Source organism: Tasmannia lanceolata, unplaced genomic scaffold (assembly GCF_043159265.1).
Source record: "Tasmannia lanceolata isolate RefF3 unplaced genomic scaffold, GAP_Taslan_0.1 ptg000007l, whole genome shotgun sequence".
Classification (NCBI taxonomy): Eukaryota; Viridiplantae; Streptophyta; class Magnoliopsida; order Canellales; family Winteraceae; genus Tasmannia; species Tasmannia lanceolata.
This window is the reverse complement of record NW_027518684.1, coordinates 49,344-61,774: the sequence shown is the minus strand read 5'-3', so window position 1 is coordinate 61,774 and position 12,431 is coordinate 49,344. Positions and strand designations below refer to the sequence as shown.

At 39.6% G+C, this 12,431-nt stretch overlaps 1 pseudogene; it reads left to right on the top strand.

Moving 5' to 3' along the window:
* Window positions 1–10,552: 10,552 nt before the first annotated feature.
* LOC143881227 (ATP synthase delta chain, chloroplastic-like) lies at window positions 10,553–11,625 on the top strand (annotated as a pseudogene).
* The last annotated feature ends 806 nt before the right edge of the window (window positions 11,626–12,431 follow it).

The window sequence follows — 12,431 nt, the reverse complement described above, 5'->3', positions numbered from 1 at the left end:
AAGGGCTCACTTTAGTTGGAGAGAACAACCACACATGCATGCTCACTTTTTAGCAGATTTTGTTTTATTTGTTTAATTCATCTGGGGTGGCTATTTTCTCCAGCAAAAGTGAGCCACACGGCTTTCCACAAAATTGCGATGAATGAAGGGCACCCATACGGGTGTTGGCTCTTTGGCATAACTCACGGGTTTGCTCCCCAGAGACTTGTGATCGAATCCCACCCAGATTACTTGATGCGCGTGATTTATGGGCGATTGTGCGCATCCATAGGGAATAGTCCTACTTCCAAAGGGGGTGGGGACACCCTATGTTAAAAAAAGAAAAAAAAGGGTGCCCTACATTTATCAGCTGCCAGAGCGCCTTCAAGGATTAACTTGGCAGTTTTCATTAAATATTGCATTTAATAGGTTTTATTTTAGTTTTTGACTACTTCTCAATTTTAATACATAGTAGCTAAAATCAAGGCAAATTCTCTCTCTAAAGCCAATGATCATAAAAGATGGATTATTTCACCGTGGAGTGTTGTAAGAGAATCTAGGTCATTTTTTAAAGATTGTTGGATGATCCAACCATTCGATGGCCTAATCAGTAGTGCACTTCCTCCACTCATTGGCAGGTGGTGTTATTTAATCATTTATACTTCAAAAGTCCTCCTCACATGTGGCCCCTCTTTTTTGGTTGGCCGTACGCATAGCACATATAACTCTTCTTTTGGGTTGGCCATACATGAGGATTTTTTAATACCAACGACTTCTTGGGTTTTGAACTTAGGACTTGACTCGCCGTGAGGCAGCATCTCTGATACCATTAGGAACAACCGAACAACCAATTACTCTGAAATCTTAACCTGTTATAACTGGTGTCATTTAATGGTTATCCTTCCTTGGTGAAATGTAAATGATGCTTGGTCAGGGCTTGATGGATCAGGGGCCTAAGATCTTCGATCATGTATGTAAGCTAGGTAGAAGCGGGGCTAGTGTATGTTATGAAGGAACGTAAAAGCGGTTTTAACCATGGAACCACTAGCTAGAGACACCGTGACAGAACTGTGTTCTTACCCACCTTAGCGGGGTATTAGCTAGAAAAATGGAAATGTTGCGGCTGAGAAGATGAGCGTAGGGCCCTAGCTAGGGTTGTCGCTGGACCTAAGACTACAGTCTGATGGATCCAAAGGATTTGAACATTAATGAGGAGGATTCAGTCAGAGCGTTGGATGTGATTGTATCCATTGGATACATATCATAATTAAGCTGGATTTATTTCATATTTGGACCTAGCCAAAAAAATTTGATGCCGGAGGGAAAATAAATACTCTTCATATATTTTGTTTATTAACGAAATTAAGGTATTTTTCGTACCATAAAAAAGGAGTCTGAGGTAGGATATTCTGATGGATATATGCTTTGATTGGGGTGCGCCAACCACCATCCTGAGATTGACACCTGTGAAACGCCAAGTTGAGATAGGGGTGCGTTGGGCTTTGGGCCACTCGTTCTTTCATTTTCATTTGGACCCGAGTGGGTGAGGTGAGGGAGTGGATAACGAAAATAAGAGATGAATGGATAAAGCTCTGACCTTTCTTCTTCCTCCCTATATCTTCTTCGCAATGCCTTTTTCTCTCCTCCAATTCAATTGAACTTGGAAAGCATTACTCGTTGATTCCAATTTCAATATCTCCTCCATCATATACTGTAGACACTAAAATCCCCACCATCAAACATTGTCCCGATCGAGTCTGGAGCCATCTGATCTAGCAGCACGACGGAAGAGTGTATGCATTTTGGTGGGAGAGCACCCCTCTCGCTTTGACACCCTTTTTTCTTGGAGGTGACTACTTGCCCTTTTCTACTCTTCAATATTCACCGCACTCACTCACTCACTTCTTGCTCCGCTATCTATTATATATCTTTTCTTTTCTTCATTTTATTTTACTTTGTTAATGTTTTCACCACTGCACTGCACTGCACTGTGATGTTCATTCTGGGGAAAGAATTCGAACTGGTGTCCTTTGCTTTCATCTGTATAATCCCACTTTGGTGGAGTTGGTAGAGAGTCTAGAGACAAAACCTAACGAAAAATCTAGCCTCTTTTATTCTTGGAATTTGATTCTTCATTCTTAGGCCCTGTTATTTCAGATTATCACAACCGGTTGTGAGTGGCAAACCGATTGTTGGACTCAAATTTTAGGCCCTGTTCGTTTCAGATTGTGACAACCGATGGTGAGGGTCCAAACCGATTATTAGCCAAAAATTAAACACCATCGGTTCTCATAATCTGAAACGAACAGGGCCTTAATTTTGAGTCCAATAATCAGTTTGCCACTCACAATCGGTTGTCATAATCTTAAACGAACAGGGCCTTAGTGAGAGAAATAGCCTCTTGTGTTGGTAGAAGAGCAGAAGAGAGTGGGGTTTTAATGCAGGGGCGTACAGTGGAAGTGGAAGCAAAACAGAAGAAAGGAAGGAAACAAAAAAAGGGCTTAATGGGTTATAGAATTTGGGAAAAAGATGGGTTTCAAGAAAATCAAGAATGTGTTTATACAGCTAGGTGGTTAAGAAAGCAAGAAATATTCCTGGAGGTTATCAAGTAAAGAATGCTAAAGGGTAAAAATTGACAAAGAGGTAGATAGGTGTCTGTTGGGTTCCGTGTATGACTTTAGGAAAGGTTCTGTGAGGGTATTAAAGGTGGTTCAATAACAAAAGGTGGACGGTGGTTAAGGCTATGGGATTGGAGCTCTTCGGAGTATCTTTTTGATAGGTGCCTCTATCTGTATGTGGCATTCCCTGCCGAAAGATCCCGCCCAGTGTCCCACTACTTCCCCCGCCGCCTTGGCTCACTTACTTACACTCAGAGGCCTTGCTTCCCAATCCTTACTCAGTCCAAGAAGGGGATATGATCTTACTTGTTTAGCTGCGGATCCGTTCCCAGCCTTAGTTAGTCTAAGAATGGCAGTTCCCCTCCTTTTGGGCTCTTGTGTTACTCAAGGAAGGTGGCAGCAAAGAAGGTGCAAGGGGCTTAAAATAAAGATGGGTTCGGATGGGAATGAAGGGCTTACAATTGAACATAAGGACAGCAATGGGGACTTTGACAACTACAATCAAGCAACAGGTGGCTTGATTTTCTTTGCGGGCAAGCAGCAGATGGCTTGCGTTTCTCCGACGACGATTCCGGTGACGGCAACGGGACAATTCCAAGGGACTAAATAATTTTTTATTTATCAAAGCTTGCAAATCGTTTACATAGATGCTATATTTATAGACTTTTCCATAAAAGTCATACTAAAACTCAAATCCTAAAATCTCTACAATTCATCCAATCCTAGATCTCCTAAAACAACTAAAATAAAGAAGAAAAACGTCCACCTCTATCTATAAATTTTTTTCAAATCCTACCAATTAAGAAAACTCCTAAAACTCTCTAAAAGTTCCATAAAATATCTCTCTACTTTGGACGATTAAGGTAATCTATATAATTTGGCAAAGAAAAGAAAACTAATTAGGACTCTTGAAACACGAGGATCAACGTTGGCCGTTGATCTTCTTGATCTTGTGATTCATCGATATGCACCTGCATCATACCCCCTTCTTGAAAAGAACTCGTCCACGAGTTCAGATCAAGATCGATGATACTATAGGGAGTAAAAATCGGCACGCTAGATGTGTTTCTCGCTCCGACTTCGAACTGGAGGCCTTTCCAACGGACCCGAGATTTCCATCTAGAAAGTACTCTGGCATGCTTCGATAGATGGTGGAGTTTAATTTTGTCGAAAAGAGCGCCCTCAATAAAATCTTCGAATTTGGTGGAGAAGGCATAAAGTAGCTTTCACTTAGATTGGGATCAAGGGCTTTACAATTGGCGAGGCAGGGAGGATCTTTGTTCATCTCTGTGGTAAGATCTCTTGGTGCCAGCTCGCTTCTAATTGACATGTTATCAGCATCTTCATCAATTTTCTCTTCTTCTTTGAGCGAATTCTCAATTAGATAGCCTCTGCGGATCTACAATGATGACAACTGGAGCTTTTACTTTAACTATCTCTTGTTGGCTCTTGAGCTTCAACTGCGCCGTCGGATTTTGTGGTTTGGCGCTTTGATCCGTCTTTGGGGCTCGTCATGGAGGGATAAGAAACTGTGTCTGGTGACCTTTTCTCATTATGTACTCGTTTATCTTGGAGCCTTTGGAAAGCTTTCGGTGCAAAAGCTTTCAACAATTGATCACAAACTTTCTTCCAAGGCGCTTTTCTAAAGAGTTCTCGAGAGTGTTCCATACGTTCCCACCAAATTTCGGCACGTCCCCTGACAGTGTCTGTGACACACTCTAGTATCTCTTCTTGATTCAAATCTTCTTCTTCAATGTATTCATCGATGGCGTCAATACAATCAAGGTACTCATCTTCGTCTTCGCTTTAGAAGAAGGGTGTGTAGGATCCAACGATGTGATAATATTTAGCTTTGCGTGCCATCTTTTCTCTTCCAGGATTACAAGAGAGATAAGATCTCCTGTTTCAAAGCTCTGATACCAAATAATGCAAGGGCATATGGCGGAAGTGGAAGCAAAATAGAACAAAGGAAGGAAAATAAAAAAAGGGTTTAGTGGGTTATAGAATTTGGGAAAAAGATGGGTTTCAAGAAAATCAAGAATGTGTTTATACAACTAGGTGGTTAAGAAAGCAAGAAATATTCCTGGAGGTTATCAAATTAAGAATGCTAAAGGGTAAAAATTGACAAAGAGGTAGATAGGTGTCTGTTGGGTTCCGGGTATGACTTTAAGAAAGGTTCTGTGAGGGTATTAAAGGTGGTTCAATAACAAAAGGTGGTCGGTGGTTAAGGGTATGGGATTGGAGCTGGGTTTTGAGCTCTTGTGTTACTCAAGGAAGAGGGCAGTTAAGAAGGTGCAAGGGGCTTAAAATAAAGATGGGTTTGGATGGGAAGCAAGGGCTGAGAATGAAGGGCTTACAGTTGAACTCAAGGGCAGCAATGGGGACTCCGGCAGCCACAATCAAGCAGCAGGTGGTTTGACTTTCTTCGCGGGCAAACAACAGATGGCTTGTGTTTCTCCGGCGACAGCAACGAGACAATTCTAAGGGACTATTCTGAGGGAGTAAATAATATTTTTTATTCATCAAAGCTGTAAATCTTTTACGTAGATGCTATATTTATAGATTTTTCTATAAAACTCCTACTAAAACTCAACTCCTAACTACAATTCATCCAATCCTAAATCTCCTCAAACAACTAAAATAAAGAAGAAGAACGTCCACCTCTATCTCTAAAATTTCTAAAATCCTACCAATTAAGAAAACTCCTAAAAACTCTCTAAAAGTTCTTATAGATTTTTCTATAAAACTCCTACTAAAACTCAACTCCTAACTACAATTCATCCAATCCTAAATCTCCTAAAACAACTAAAATAAAGAAGAAGAATGTCCACCTCTATCTCTAAAATTTCTAAAATCCTACCAATTAAGAAAACTCCTAAAAACTCTCTAAAAGTTCCCTAAAATATCTCTCTACTTTGGACTATTAAGGTAATCTATACAATTTGGCAAAGAAAAGAAAACTAAATAGGACACTTGAACCACGAGGATCAACACGGGCCGTTGATCTTCTTGATCTTACGATCCGTCGAGATGTACCCGCATCAGGTTTCAAAGCTGAATTTGTGAGTATAATTCCACAACTTTTTTTTTGAGAACTATTAATCCACAACTTTGGTTCATTCTTTCTATTGGAGATTTATGCCCTGTTTGTTTGGGATTATGACAACCGATTGCCAACCCTAATCCGATTGTTGGATGCAAAATTAATGTAATTCTGGGTCCAACGGTCGAATTGGGGGGTGACAATCGGTTGCCACAATCTCAAGTGAACAGTTCCTTAGGGTTATCCCTTTGATATGAGTGTTTAATCAGTTATTGTTCTTGTATTCTCACTTTTAGGCCCTGTTCGTTTGAGATTGTGGCAGCCGATTGTGATTATTGGACTCATTGAGTCCAATAATCACAATCGGCTGCCACAATCTCAAACGAACCTGGCCTTAGTGAGATTCTTATGTGTATCATCCAAGATTAGTGCATCTCTTGATGGTCTGTGTGTCTTATGTGATTTGTTTGTTTAGTTTATGATGTAGGACAATACCTAAACGAGGGAAAATCCTACACTCCTAATGAGATAATGAGTTTTAGGAAATTTTAGGGCTAACTCTTAAGAGGCTAAAGACACCTACGGGTTAACTAGGGTTGATTTCAGGCAGAATTAATTGGCGGACAGCAGCAATACTGAGGCTTAAATTTTCTTTAATTAATAAGAAAGAACACAATTAGCATTAAATAAACCTTAAACAAATTAGTCGACAGTTAAAGGGTCCTTCGGGTAACTAGTTAAGGATAAAATTAGCCCAAAATGGGGTTTTAAACGTGCGACCAGGTAGAATAACTAAACAGTACCAAAACCTATGAATTAAACCTTATTTTGATGAGAAATAAGTAATAATCCAATGAAAAAACAGTAATAAATTTTTGCACCAACAAAATGGGGTCAAATCGGTCTAATTTAGGCCAAAAGGGTATTTTGGTAATTTGGGCAGATCTGTAATTTCAGGATTTAGGGCTGATGGTTCGTAGGGTATGATCTAAAAGATGAAAAGAAAACCAATTTCAGACCTAGGGTTTAGTTTTGATGGTCATTGCACCATCAATTTCTCAGAAATAAACGCCAATTCTATTCAATATTTAAAAAGTCCCTTACATTGCTTTCATAAGATGTATTTATAGGAAAAGAAACCCTAGAAGATAACATAAGACCTAAGCAACTAATCTCAACCATTCATCTAATCCAAAGTAAACTAAATAAAGTTAAAAACTTACCTAAAATAGTAATTCCATAATAGACCTATACCACTTCCTAAAAACACTCATAACTTGCTCAAATCACATCCAAATCATGTGATCTTGGGCCTCCATTAGATAGGTAATTGAAAAACCTTTCTAATAATACAAAAAACACACAAAATGGATGAGATTTGATGCCTAAAAAATAGGCTACGAATAAAATGACAAAAATAGAAAATAAATACAAAAAAGCAACTAAAAGAAAAACATCAACATAGAGTGGATGCCCAATACGCATGTCATGTGGCACAACACATGTGGTATATGTAGCATGTGTGAACGTCCATCTCTCATGCAAAAATCAGTCATTCTCCTTCCCACGATTCTTTCTTCGCTTGTAAACTTTGAATCCTCCTCCTTTGTTGATGTCCCCATCAGTTTAGTCTCCTTTTTACAGTTGGAATTGTAGTTTTTGGCTCTCTTGTTTTGTGAATTAACTTTCACCAAGAGGGGAAAGTGTAGGTGTTTCCCAACAAAGTGTTATTAGTCTCCCTTTTATAGTTGGAATTGTAGTTTTTGCCTCTCTTGTTTTGTGAATTAACTTTCACAAAGAGGGGAAAGGGCAGGTGTTTCCCAACAAAGTGTTATTAGGGCTTGAGTTGTGTACATAAGGTGTTTGATAATATGCAAGTGGATATAAGTAGAATGATTAGCCTAAATGGTAATAATTTGCAACTTTGGAAAGCCACAATCGAAGACTTACTTTATTAAGAAAATGTATGCACCAATTATGGGTGATGAGGCCACACCTAAGGACATGAGTGATGAGAATTGGGAACTATTGATCTTACAAGTTGTTGATGCCCAAGCCAAAGCATTTGTTGAGTCGCCTTTAATGATTAAAGGTTCCTTCCTATGATTTGCATACCATCTTAGACCCCAAAGTATGCTCTTGCTTTTGCCTCATTCGCATCACACATACCTGCGGGGCTCGAATAGGACATCAAGATATTTCCACTAGAGTCACAAATCAAACCTCCAATACCGACTTGTACCGGATTGCCTCTAGAACTCCCGTCAAAATTCAATTTGAACCATCCCACCGGAGGCGAATCCCACTTAGGAGTCAATTTTTCCTTCCTTTTTCTTTCTGAGATAATCAAATGCCAATTCCTTATAATGTCAATGAAATCCCAGGGGTGATGGCAACCCAAGGAGGGGGGGGGGGGGGGGGAGGGATTGGGTTTGAAAAACTTTGCCAAAAACAAGTGCGGAATTCAAAAACTAAATGGCAAGTTAAACCACAAACCAAAAGAGAGAGAGAGAGAGAGAGAGAGAGAGAGAGAGAGAGAGAGAGAACTGTTCCTGCACAAGTGTGCAGGTAAGTTACCTACACACGAGTGCGGAAACAGGGTGGGGGCCCACATTTTTTGGGGGATCAAAACCATTCATTTGGAAGGCCCTTCCATGGATAGGGTGTGCCCAAAAATGAGTCCTATTGGATCGTCCTAACCCAATCAAAGGTGGGGGGAAAATGGACAGACACTGTGTGTCCATGTTTCTGCCCATTTTCCCCCTCCACAAATGGCGGGGTTAGGAAGATCCAATGGGGCTGATTTTTGGGCCACACCCTATCCATGGAAGGGCCTTCCAAGTGAAAGCTTTTGATCCCCCAAAAAAATGTGGGCTCCCACGCTGTTTCTGCACTCGTGTGCAGTGCAGGTAAGCTTACCTGCATACTTGTCAGGAAAAACAACATATATATATATATATATATATATATATATATATATATATATATATATATATATATATATATAACGGATGTGAAATTTGTTGACATAAAGATGGGCGTTTTCCTTACTGGTGATGGCCTCAAGCATGTAGTGCTGAGGCCTGTGCTACCAATCCGTGAACCGACATGGATTTAACTTTCCAACCAGTCCTATAAAGGAAAGGGTTGGTGTGCATTGTAGGGAAGGTTTTATAAATAAAAGAATCTGCCATGTGGATACTTTAGGAGATCTGGAAATAGGTCTGCTCTTGAACCTTTGCTCTCACCTTGAGATAGTAAAAAATGGAACATCAAAGCGACACGCAACATGGCTCATCCTCCATTCCCTCATATTCCTTGGGCCGGAAAAGTAAGTGGTCCATGAAACTCTTGGTTTTGGAAAAGATCCTTTACAGGATGAAGACGATGATATATGATGAGGAGAGGGCTTCTATAAACGACCCGACCCACAAGGAAGTTATGAAAGACCTCATCAGGAAGCAGTGGAAACTGTTTAAGGAGGAGGCCCAAGATAGTGCTAAGGAATTCCATCGTCTATCTGGGTCAGTTAATGTAAAGGACACTCATTCGCCTCTGCACAAACACCCCTTCTTCAATATAATTCTGGCCGACGAGAGGAGTTTGAGGAAGTTTCGATGGGAAGCTCATAAGGCCATGGGAATTCGACTGGTGGAAGAAAAGATTGCCAGTAGAAAGAGACATGGTTTTATGGAAATGGAACCGAAGGACCCCTTACAGACATGCCGGACTATCAAATCCAGCATCTTTTGGGGGAGCTGGAGAAGTAGTCCTCTTAGGGGAGGAATTGTTCAGGAGCTTTTTGTGGAAAAAGGGTGGTCCTGGTTATCTTCTAGATCTCCGGTTAAGATCGCAGAAGTTTTTGGTGATTTCTTCCATCTCTTTACGAATGACTTTCGAGGTACATAGTGAAGAAGGTGTTTATGTTTGGATTGGTGAAAGTAATGGGATAAGAGGAATATTTTGAGGAGCCTGGAGTCACTTCCTAGGCCATCTTATGCTGTAGCTATATGAGACTCCTGTTCCCTTCTTTATGTATATACGGTTTGAATATAAATACAATTGGTCATCTTTCAAAAATAAAATAAAAGAACCTGCCCAGCACGACAATGAGTTTACACACAAAACAAGGACAATTTTGCATTGGTATGCCACACATAGCTTGGAAACCGCTAATAGTTCGTGCTCCCATGGAAGACTAGAATCAGGTGCGAGTGGTGTGCCTGCAAGTCTCATAATCCTGGGTTGCGTGTATCTTTTATATGAAGCCAATTTCTGAAAATGCATTTCATAAAGCAAAACCACTCGCCATCTCTTTTTAAGTAATTTGCAAACATAGAGGGTTTTTTTTGAGGCAGTCTCAATGTCTAGCTAGCCTTCCATGTGGACAGGCGATCTCACAACATTTTGAAAATAATAACTTTTATGGTAGAAGTGTGACATAAAAGCAGAATAAAGAAAAAATCTCGTATGATTCATTTGATCTTGTTGGACATTCATATCTTTATCACTTAGTGTTTACATAATTCTTCACTTAACTTTAAACATGTTAAGATGCCCATATTATACTAATTTAACCCGTATATAACATATATAAATATGTGTAATTCAATTCTCATTTGGTTACTCAAGCTCTATTTGATTATAGGTATAAAGAAGGTCTCTCACCTCTATGCTGCCCATGACAGCAACACCAATTCTTTTAGTAGTTTACCAATTACCTTTGATGGTTGAATTATGCAGCGATAATTTAGCTTGCTTCTGCACTTCAGAAATTTTACTTTTATTCTGATTATTGAGAACATGTAGTCAAATAAGTTGCATTGCATGCTGGCAACATCATTTTTCATTACATCCGATTCTTTTGACTAGGCTTATCAGATGATGAATTGACAAACAGAGTTCTTAACAGATGAGTATCTTAAATCGGTCGAGCACTTTCTACAGGTGGCCATCACTTCCTTCAAAATGAGCCAATTCTCAGGGCTGCTTCTAACATCTCCAGATGTCTCCTTGTTATGTAAATCCCAACCCTTGAAGTTATATCAATGCAATCTATCTAACAAAACTACATTAATCACTGCAAGTGGAGGCTCTGTCCCAAGTGAATCATTCGCTAAGAACACTAAGCTTGGTATAAAAATCCATGGACAAAATGACATACTTGGATCCATCCGTGACACTGTTCTCAAACTTCCTCAGTTATTTAAGAATGAAGACAACTTTGAGCTCTTGACACAGCCCATTGCCCAGATTGATCAGCGGGACATCCATAGTACTGTGGCTAGAACTACAGAATTTGAACCCTTCACTCTATGCTTCATGCGCTCCTTCATGGAAAACAAAAAGATCAATCTGATAAAAGATGTAATGGAAGAGCCTCACCTATTCTCTGTTGAGCCAAATGATGCTCTTGTCGTGGCTGTTTCTTCTGCTGTGAAGCTCAATAGTAAACAGATGGATCAGATTGGTAGAAAAATGAAGAGGGTAACTGGATCCAGCAATTTAAGGCTTGAAAACACTACTGATTCATCACTAATTGCTGGATTTATCATTAGCTACGAAAAAGAAGGGGCACATGTCATTGATCACAGCGTAAAAGGTCAACTGGCCGAACTGGCCGCCAGAACTGAATCTTCGGATCAAAGGATTGCAAGTCATGGAGAAATTGGAGTTCTCTGACACCTGAAACCCAAATCTGTGAGAGAAGCTTGTCCATTTCAAGAACCTTTCCAGTTTACAAGCATTTGGTGCTTTCCTGCCCAGCTCTCAAATTTTGACGTCATAGATAAATTTACTTACTAGCTGTGTTTAGAGTGATAGCAGTGACATTTTTGGTGCTGTTGGCCTTGTATGCTGTTGATGTAAATCACTAGACAAAATTTGGAAGTAATGATGTATAATATTTTCTATAAGAACATGCATTTTAAAGAAGAGTACTAATGTACTTACTCATTGATAAATTTTTTTGTTTAAAGCTTGACAGTGGAGGGGCTTTTGTTTCACTATTGATAATGGTAGTGTACATGAACTACCTTCCAATCTATAGAGTATCCTAATGATGTTCTTTTTCACATAATAGGACATACTAAGCTGCTCAATCTGCTTACAGTCATAGTTTCAAAACTCCCCCGCATCATCATTGACTCCCCTGAGTCGAATCCCTTTCGCCTTGGCTATGTTTCGTGTTTTGGCCTGGCCGTGTTCCCTGTTTTGCCTTACAAAGTCAATAAAACTCGATTGACTCTCCCGAGTTATGACCGCGTCAACCAAGTACTAAGTTGCGTCTACATAGTACTTGGGCACGTCATGCCACTTGATTAGGATTTTCTCCATCCACGTTCTGACCCGCATCCGTATTTTAAACCACTGCTTAAAGTTGGATGGCTGATAGGGTTAAAGTTCAGTATATATGAATTTGTATACATGATCAATGCAAGGATGAAAAAGCAAGATATGAAAATTGATTTACATTGCTGATAGCTCAAAATAGTTCTCTGTATTGAATAGTTATAGTATGCCTAAAGCAGATGTCGTAGGTGAAAAAACTTAGTTCGAAGTTAATCCACTAAATTTGGTTGACTTTATGATGTGGCGGAAGCTTGAAAGGGAAGGAGGCGAAGAATACGTCTTCAACCTTGGAACATGATTCCATGAATCTACAAGGAAAATAATAATAATAAAGACACTTCTTGACTCAGTTTTAATCAATGAAAAGAACTGCCTTAAACAAATATTTCATCTCCCCGTAGCAACATTCTACACTCATCAAGTGAAAGCCTTTCACAAAT